Below are 10623 nucleotides of genomic sequence, written 5' to 3' on the forward strand. Positions count from 1 at the left end.
AGATGTGACTTTCATTTGTCATGAATACTGTCAACGTCCTTTCCTGACTTTCTCTAACTTCTTTCAGGAGCATCTGAATAGAAACAAAGGTAATAGATAGTAGGAGTCACTGAAGTTTGGAGTTTGGCAAACCCTAATGATTGATGGAACAAGAAGGCACAGGATTGACCTTAAAGGATAAGTGTAAAGATGCTTTAGCTTTCGTAGGGGTTGAGAGAGAGGAAGGAAAAGAAAACAAGCATGAGATGATCTGGGAGGGAAATAACAGAATGTAAGGACTGAAGTTCACAACATAAAGACCAGGGCAGAGGAACAAAAAGCAAAACTATTCCCAGGGGGAAAAATTATATATCCTTTGACTTCTCCCTTTTGTGAATGTGCTAGACATGAGCCAAAACCTAAGCTCTAATTAAATTGACTCCTGGATCAACAAGCCAAAGAGAGTAAATAAAGGAGCCCAGCATCCCTCTCTTGAAATGCCAGGGTCCGTCCCCTAAGATAATTCCAGACTGCACAATGTAAATGAGCTTAGAGCAAAGAGATCCTTTAGTAGAGAAGGGAGTGAATGAAGCACTACCACCTGTGGACACTGAAACGCTAGAACAATGTTAGTTCACTAATGAGATGTGTTTAAATGCATCTTAAAAGAACCAGCAACACTTAATCTTAGGGTGTTGGTACAGTGGATAGAGCACTGACCCTGCAGTCAAGAACATCCAAGTTCAAAACTTTGACATTTGGTAGGTATGTGACTGTGGGCAAGTTATTCAATCTTTTTTTGTTTCAGTTCTTCAGTTTCAAAATAGTGAAAGTAATAGCACCTATCTTGTAGGATTGTTAGGATAAAATATTTGTAAAGAAAATAAAAGAAAAAATTGTATTGTACTCTATAAAATGTTTATACTCTTCCATTGCCTTGCCTCTAATGATGGAATTTTAAGATTTGGTCTGAGGAACATATTTTTGCTCAGGGAGTATTCTTTGAGGTTTCCTGAATCACAACCTTCACAATCATCACAGAAATTGTTGATTCATAAAGCTGTCTCTGGCAATGGTTGTCATTTTAAAATAATTATCTTCAGAGAGACGTAAAATCATCTTATTAAATACTTAGAAGTGACTATGGGCAAAAGGTTCATGGTTCCAAGTTTAACTTCAATATCCCTAGGAAGAGGAAGTTTGGGAATTGCAGAAGAGTTTGGACTTTACACTTGAAAGCTGATTCAATTTCCAGGTGAACCTAAGAGAAATTCCTTCCAAACCTCTGATCCTGTTAATAGAAGTTATCAAGACCTTTTGGCACTGGTTAAATAATAGAGAACTAGATAAATGGAACAGAATAAACAGGGGAATCAGAAACAATGAAACTCAACAACCCAGGGTTTAATAAACCAGAATAAGTAACTGCCTATTTGACAAAAATCAGAAAATGGTCTTGACAGTTCAGATAGTCTCTGAATGTTATGTAGAAGTTTCAAAGTATGGTCCTAAGATAGAAAATCTATTGCCATAAAATTTGTCCATTTTCTGAATAATTTATACTAATTTAGATACCATATTTTAAAATGATCAGTTTAATTCTTCTTATGATCTTAGGTCTGAATACAATTGATATAGGCTGTCATGGGCAGACAAATGTTGTTGGTGCTTTGAGCATGAAAGTATTCCTATGGAGGAGCAAGTGAAACTAGAATTAGTAAGATAATGTTTGATCCTTTACAGAGAACTTTCTGGAATTGAAAATTTAAATAAATTTCTAAATAAAACCCAATCTATTTGTAAGGATGGCAGAGGGAAAGCTGCAGCTCTTTAAAAAGTTTAAAAATGACAGCTTCTGCTTTTGTTTCTTTATACTTACTTAACCCTGTCAAATCTAATTCCCAGCACTAAGAACAAGATTAGAAGCCCCAAAGTATAGGGGCAACACCTACAGAAGAACCCAGCCCAGGTAAAGGGGGAGCAGGAGGGGACAGTAGTTGCATCCATGATAGTGCTCGGTCTTACCACATTGAGCATGGAGGTACCACAGTGAGACCTGCTACAATAGTAGTAAAATAGGAAGAGATATGGGCCCTGGTAGAGTGGTCACTGGTATGAGGAACCATGAGGAAAGATCCAATACATCTTTTTACCTCCAGTAATCTGGAATTGAAAGGGCTTCACGTTGGTTCCTAGACAGTATCCAGTGGTCTTTGGACACCTCTTCCTCAGGAAGGCCTTGGGTGCCATTGTTAGAAGGAAGCTCAATATCTGTCATGGAGGGTAAAATTCCTTACCCATTTCTTTTTTTTTTTTTTTTAAATTTAATTTTTATTTTATTTTATAATTATAACTTTTTTTTTTGACAGTACATATGCATGGGTAATTTTTTACAACATTATCCCTTGCACTTACTTCTATTCAGATTTTTTCCCTTCCTCCCTCAACCCCCTCCCCCAGATGGCAGGCAGTCTTATACATGTTAAATATATTACAGTATATTCTAGATACAATATATGTGTGTAGAACCGAATTTCTTGTTGCACAGGAAGAATTGGATTCAGAAGGTAAAAATAATAGTTTACACTCATTTACCAGTGTTCCTTTTCTGGATGTAGCTGATTTTGTCCATCATTAATCAATTGGAATTGGATTAGCTCCTCTCTATGTTGAAGATATCCACTTCCATCAGCATACATCCTCGTACAGTATCATTGTTGAAGTGTATAATGATCTTCTGGTTCTGCTTGTTTCACTTAGCATCAGTTGATGTAAGTCTCTCCAAGCCTCTCTGTATTTCTCCTGTTGGTCATTTCTTACAGAACAATAATATTCCATAACATTCATATACATAATTTACCCAACCATTCTCCAATTGATGGGCATCCATTCAACTTCCAGCTTCTAGCCAGTATGAAAAGGGCTGCCACAAACATTTTGGCACATACATGTCCCTTTCCCTTCTTTAGTATTTCCTTGGGACATAAGCCAAGATTAGAGTCAGGAATTATATGAGCAAAATTACAAAACACTTGCCACAAAAATAAAGTCAGATTTAAATAATTGGAAAGATATTCAGTGCTCTTGGATAGGCCGAGCGAATATAATTAAGATGACAATACTCCCTAAACTAATCTATTTATTTAGTGCTATACCAATCAGACTTCCAAGAAACTATTTAAATAACCTAGAAAAAAATAACAACAGAATTCACATGGAACAACAAAAGGTCGAGAATCTCAAGGGAAGTAATGAAAAAAAAAATTAAGTGAAGGTGGTCTAGCTGTACCTGATCTAGAACTATATTATAAAGCAACAGTCACCAAAACCATTTGGTATTGGCTAAGAAATAGACTAGTTGATCAGTGGCATAGGTTAGGTTCACAGGGCAAGATAGTGAATAAAAATAACAATCTAGTGTTTGACAAACTTTTTGTCAAATTTTGGGATAAGAATTCATTATTTGACAAAAACTGCTGGGAAAACTGGAAATTAGTATGGCAGAAACTAGGCATGGACCCACATTTAACACCACATACTAAGATTAGATCAAAATGGGTCCAAGATTTAGGCATAAAGAACGAAATCATAAATAAATTGGAGGAACATGGGATGGTTTACCTCTCAGACTTGTGGAGGAGGAAGGAGTTTGTGTCCAAGGGAGAACTAGAGACCATTATTGATCACAAAATAGAAAATTTTGATTACACCAAATTAAAAAGTTTCTGCACAAACAAAACTAATGCAAACAAGATTAGAAGGGAAGTAACAATTGGGAAAAAAATTTTTACAGTTAAAGGTTCTGATAAAGGCCTCATCTCCAAAATATACAGAGAATTGACTTTAATTTATAAGAAATCAAGCCATTCTCCAATTGATAAATGGTCAAAGGATATGAACAGACAATTTTCAGATGATGAAATTAAAACTATTTCCACTCATATGAAAGAGTGTTCCAAATCACTATTGATCAGAGAAATGCAAATTAAGACAACTCTGAGATATCATTATACACCTGTCAGATTGGCTAAGATGACAGGAACAAATAACAATGAATGTTGGAGGGGCTGTGGGAAAACTGGGACACTGATGCATTGTTGGTGGAGTTGTGAAAGAATCCAACCATTCTGGAGAGCAATCTGGAATTATACCCAAAAAGTTATCAAAATGTGCATACCCTTTGACCCAGCCATACTACCCATTTCTCAGAAAAGAAGGGAACGGCATCTTGGCAGAAGACTTTAAAAGAGAAAAAAATTACTACTGCTGCTCTTATTATTATACCACACACACACACATACACACACACACACACAGTAAAAACAAATAACTTTGTAGGAAATCTGTGGAATCAACCACAGCTCCAGGAGATTCATGAAGGACCATGCTAATCTACTTCCAGATAAAGATGTGACAGACTCAGAATACTAACCGAAAAATTCTTTGAAATAGGCTAGTGGTAATTAGGGACTACCTAGATAACTCAGTGGATAGAGTGCTGGATCTAGATCAGAAAGATCTCAATACAAATCTGGTCTCAGATTTTTACTAGCTGTGTGACTGTGGCCAACTCACCTAATCTCTGTCTGCTTTAATCCCTGGCCAAAAAAAAAAAAAAAAAAAAAGGCAAAGGACACCAGCATCTTTATCAAGAAAATCCCATAATCAGTACTGACATGCTGTGGTTCAAGGATTTGCAATGATAGAACACCAACAATGAGGGAATATATTTTGTTTAACTATACATATTTATAACAAATTTTGTTTTTCTTGGGTTTTTCAATAGATAGAGGAGGGGAAGGGGAAGAAACAAATTCAGAATTAAAAACTTCAAGTTGAATTTCAAAAAAGGAAATCCTGGAAATTTTGGAGAGATTTCAGTTGATTTATACAGAACTAAAAAGTCAAGACAGCTAGGTGGCATAATGGATAAGCACCAGCCTTGCAGTCAGGAGAACCTGAGTTCAAATTTGATCTCAGACACTTAACACTTCCTAGCTGTGTGACCCTGGATAAGTCACTTAACCCCAATTGCCTCAGGAGAAAAAACCAAAACAAAACTGAAAAGTGACAGATATAAATAATAAGTATAGACAGATTTTTCCAAGACTGTCTTAAAGATAGGATGATAGCTAGGAGAGTTACTAAATTGTGTTTGTAAGTTTTCCTATATATTATGTGAACATATAGGTATTCACATAATTAATGTAAATCCAGTGGAATGAGTAAGAAATCCTGGAAAGTTGATCATAATCTGGGAGACTAAGTGAATTAAAAGTCTATGAGTGGACAATATGATATGGGATATGTTTTTAATAGGGAAATAATCACTAGATAGAGAGGCTGAGTATTACAGAAAAAAAGAATGAGCAATTGTGGAGACAATCCCTTGAAGAGATAGGTTGAGTTTCTTCAGCCCTCGGTCATATGACATGATCTCAAGTGTATCATCATGCATGCCACCTTCTACATTCTCTCTACCTTGTTGATACTCTACCTAAAAGGTAGCACTGAGAACTGAAAACATTAGATGTGGATTGATCATGGTAAAATACAACAGAAACACTATCTAAATATTCCTGGATGCTATGTCTTTCAGAATCTTGCCTAAATTCACCCTAGCTTCTTTGGACACCCTATCACATCATTAAAATGCCATTGGCAGTTGATATTTCCCCAATATCATTATGGCCAGTGATTTCTTTAATATCATTAATAATCAGTGATCTCTTTGTAATACTAACAAATTAATATAGATTAATATAGATTAGCTTTTACAAGGGATGATTTAATTAAGATACAGAAGCACAAAAATCCCATAATAGCAAAAGCATACTATCTCCCATAACCTCATACACACACACACACACACACACACACACACATATATATAGTATAAAGGGCTGAAACTCTGAGTTGATGCACTAGGATTGGACAACCCAGCACTTAAGGCTAATTACTGATTGGACAATATTAGAATATGCTTGGAAAATGGCCCTTCCCACTATCCTGTGCTGGCCCAATCGTTTGGTGTATACAGAGAATTGTGGGGAGGCTTATGGGGTGGAGTAAGACAAGCCAGAGTCATTTTGATGGTAGAAGAGAAGAGGGGTCACAGAGATCCTGTGTCCATTCCCTTCACTTCCACACCTAAAGACCAAGAATAAAGACCAAGGACTTTTGCTTATCCTGACTCCCGCTGATTCTAAGGTATTCCAGGTGCTAACTTGGTCTTCACAATATATATTTATTCTCCTAACCACTCCTAGCACAGGCAGATCAGGTTCTTAGAGTGTGACTATTATTCTTCCCTTTAAAGTCCTAGCAGTAGATGTGATTAGGTATGAGCTGTCATTCTAAGGTTATTTGAACTTCCATCAAGTATCTTAACTCAAATGCCATTGTTGGTTGATATTTCCCCAATATCATTATGGCCAGTGATCTCTTCAATATTGAAAACCAGTGATATCTTTTTTTTATAACTTTTTATTGACAGTATATATGCATGGGTAATTTTTACAACATTATCTCTTGCACTTCTGTTTCAACTTTTCCCTTCCTTCCCTCCACTCCCTCCCCTAGATGGCAGGCAATCTTATACATGTTAAATATGTTATAGTGTATCCTAGATACAATATATGTGTGCAGAACTGAACAATTCTCTTGTTACACAGGAAGAATTGTATTCAGAAGGTAAACATAACCTGGGAAGAGAAACAAGAATGAAAACAATTCACACTCATTTCCCAGTGTTCCTTTTCTGGATGTAGCTGATTCTGTCCATCATTGATCAATTGGAACTGAATTAGATCTTCTCTTTGTAGAAGATATCCACTTCCATCAGAATACGTCCTCATACAGTATTGTTGTTGAAGTATATAATGATCTCCTAGTTCTGCTCATTTCACTCAGCATCAGTTCTTGTAAGTCTTTCTAAGCCTCTCTGTATTCATGCTGCTTGTCATTTCTTACAGAACAATAATATTCCATAACATTCATATACCACAATTTACCCAACCATTCTCCAATTGACGGGCATCCATTCAGATTCTAATTTCTAGCCACCACAAAAAAAGAGCTGCCGCAAACATTTTGGCACATAGAGATCTCTTTCTCTTCTTTTAGTATTTCTTTAGGGGATAAGCCCAGTAGTAAACTGCTGGATCAAAGGGTATGCACAGTTTGATGGTTGGATTCATTCACAACTCTACCAACAATGCATCAGTGTCCCAGTTTTCCTGCATCCCCTCCAACTTTCTGCATTATTTTTTCCTGTCATCTTAGCCAATCTGACAAGTGTGTACTAGTATCTTAATTTGCATTTCTCTGATCAATAGTGTTTTGGAACATTCTTTCATATGAGTGGAAATAGTTTCAATTTCATCATCTGAAAATTGTCTGTTCATATCCTTTGACCATTTATCAATTGGAGATTGGCTTGATTTCTTATAAATTAGAGTCAATTCTCTATATATTTTGGAAATGAGGCCTTTATCAGAACCTTTAACTGTAAGAATGCTTTCCCCATTGCTTCCCTTCTAATTTTGTTTGCATTAGTTTTGTTTGTATAAAGGCTTTTTAATTTGATGTAATCAAAATTTTCTATTTTGTGATCAGTAATGATCTCTAGTTCTTTGGTCATAAATTCCTTTCTACTTCACAAGTCTAAGTCCTATGTCCTTTAATTTATTTGTAATCTTGTTCTTTATGCCTAAGTCATGGACCCATTTTGATCTTATCTTGGTATATGGTGTTAAGTGTGGGTCCATGCCTAATTTCTGCCATATTAATTTCCAGTTTTCCCAGCAGTTTTTGTCAAATAATGAATTCTTATCCCAGAATTTGGGATCTTTGGGTTTGTCAAACACTAGATTGCTATTTTTATTCACTATCTTGTCCTGTGAACCTAACTTATTCCATTGATCAACTAGTCTATTTCTTAGCCAATACCAAATGGTTTTGGTGACTGCTGCTTTATAATATAGTTTTAGATCCGGTATAACTAGGCCACCTTCATTTGATTATTTTTTCATTAATTACCTTGAAATTCTCTAACTTTTGTTCTTCCATATTAATTTTATTGTTATTTTTTCTAGGTCATTAAAATAATTTCTTGGAAGTCTGATTGGTATAGCACTAAATAAATAGATTAGTTTGGGGAGTATTGTCATCTTTATTATATTCACTCAGCCTATCTAAGAGCACCAATTATTCAAATCTGATTTTATTTGTGTGGAAAGTGTTTTGTAATTTTGCTCATATAATTCCTAACTTTCCTTTGGTAGATAGATTCCCAAATATTTTATGCTATTGAAAGTTATATTGAATGGAATTTCTCTTTGTATCTCTTGCTGTTGGATTTTGTTGGTGATGTGTAAAAATGCTGAGGATTTATGTGGATTTATTTTGTATCCTGCAACTTTGCTAAAGTAGCAAATAGCTTTTAAGTAGAATCTCTGGAGTTCTTTAAGTATACCATCATATCATCTGCAAAGAGTAATCATTTGGTTTCCTCATTACCTACTCTAATTCCTTTTATCTCTTTCTAGGCTCTTATTGCTGAGGCTAGCGTTTCTAGTACTATATTGAATAGTAATGGTGATCTGATCTTACTGGGAATGGTTCCAGTTTATCCCCATTATATATAATGCTTACTGAAGGTTTTAAATATATGCTTCTGACTATTTTAAGGAAAATTCCATTTATTCTTATACTAATGTTGTGTCACAGTTCTCTTTTAATGTCCTGACCCAGTTTCCCTAATTGTCCTATTCAGTTAATCTGCTTCAGGTTATAACCATTCCCTCTTAATGTTAGGATAAAGGTCTTATATCTTAAGACCTTAGGCTATATTCCTTCTCTCTTAAAGTTTGATGGGATAAAGGTCTTTATCCATTTTAGACATCATTAGAATATCAGGAGCCTCTCCAGTACCTTCCTCCATTAAGTCTGCCTCCATTATGTTATCCTCATCCTGGGTTCCTCCCCCCATTAGGTCATCCCCATCCAGGTACCTCCCCCATTATGTCATTGTTCTTGTTACCCTATAAAAGAATACTGTATCCAATATTCAGGGCTGGATTCTTTGAGAAGATAGTCTTGTTCAGCCCTGGGACCAACCATGGATTCATTGGTCTCAGTAAATCTCTCCATTTAATAAATTCTGTATTGAATATTCTCTAATCTCTGTCTTACTCAGCTTCTCAGGCATTACACTCTCAAGTGTTTTTATTAGGAATGGATGTTGTATTTTATCAAATGCTTTTTCTCTATCTATTGAGATGATTATATGGATGCTAATTTGGTTATTGATATAGTCAATTATGCTAATAGTTTTTCCTAATATTGAACTAGCCCTGCATTCAACAAGTGATATCTTTGCAATACTAACATAGATTAGCTTTTACAAAGGGATAGTTTTATTAAGAAGATAGGAATTGATGTAATATGAGTTCCCCCGACCTGGGTGGAGAGGGCAATAAGTCAGTAGCCCTAAATCCTCTAGCTTTGGAGTCTGCCTCAGGAAATGCCCAATCTGTCTGATTCTGAATAAGGCTACTTCTCAGTTCATTGGAGACCACCCTCAATTCATCTGAGAAATTACTTCCTAGCCCCCTAGGGCTATCAAATTAACATATCTGTGATTGAAAGATGTCTAAGTGTTTCTCCTTGTTTCAGTCTCTTTACTGAATTCTTTTAGAATTCAGTCCACTCTGTAATGGCATCACATTGCTTTCAATAAACCTTTGTCCCTTGGAGGAGATGGGTTCAAACTTGCATATTCTTTTGAGACACCTCACAACACCAGTGTGAGACTTTTGGGGTCCCCCCTTCTCAACCTCAACATTTGATGGCCTGATCTGGGTAGAGTCTGGTCTCCCCTGGATTGATTCCCTCCTTGTCAGGTAAGCCTCTCATTTTTTTCTCCCACAATTCTATAGCGGGACACCCCAAACCATTGGGAGAAGGCTTGTCTGGGTTGTCAGGAGCTCCACACTCAGCAAGTTTTTCTGGATTGAGGATGCCCAGACTGGGACATTCTTGGACATTTCAGCAAGGTTTCTAGGGAACCTCTGCCACCACATTTCACCTGGAATGCTAGAGAAGACAGAAGTGCTATAGAATAGCTTTTGGCAAAATTTTACAGCTTTTTGGCAAAAATGGGACAATCCTCTTTCATGTCATTCTGTGTGTGTCTGTGTCTATGTGTAGGATGTCTGTGTCATATTTGATCTGTAAGCTAGATTAAAATTGCAAAAATTCCCAAAATATCTCAGTTGTGGGAATTGTTAGCAAGATCAATAATAGTCCAAGTCTCTCTGTTTGCTAACTCAGAACTGTAGGGAAATTCAAATTCTGCCTCACCTGCAGAGGAAGCAAAACCATGGGACCCACCACAACCTTGCCCAAATACCCCCAACCCAACTTGAGGGAATGGGGAGGGAATGGAGTTCAAACTCCATGGTCAGCATTCCCTGAGCCTGGCACAGTCACTCCAGCTTTCAGCAGGTTTGTCCAGGAACTGCCTGGGAAAAATTTGGGTACCCCTGACAGAAAAGTCAGTCAGCCTCTATATTTGGAAAGACCACCATTCTCTTTAATAGCTATGAAATTTATGACAAATTATTTTATCTCTGCCCAGTT

This window comes from Sminthopsis crassicaudata, chromosome 3 (assembly GCF_048593235.1).
Source record: "Sminthopsis crassicaudata isolate SCR6 chromosome 3, ASM4859323v1, whole genome shotgun sequence".
Lineage (NCBI taxonomy): Eukaryota > Metazoa > Chordata > Mammalia > Dasyuromorphia > Dasyuridae > Sminthopsis > Sminthopsis crassicaudata.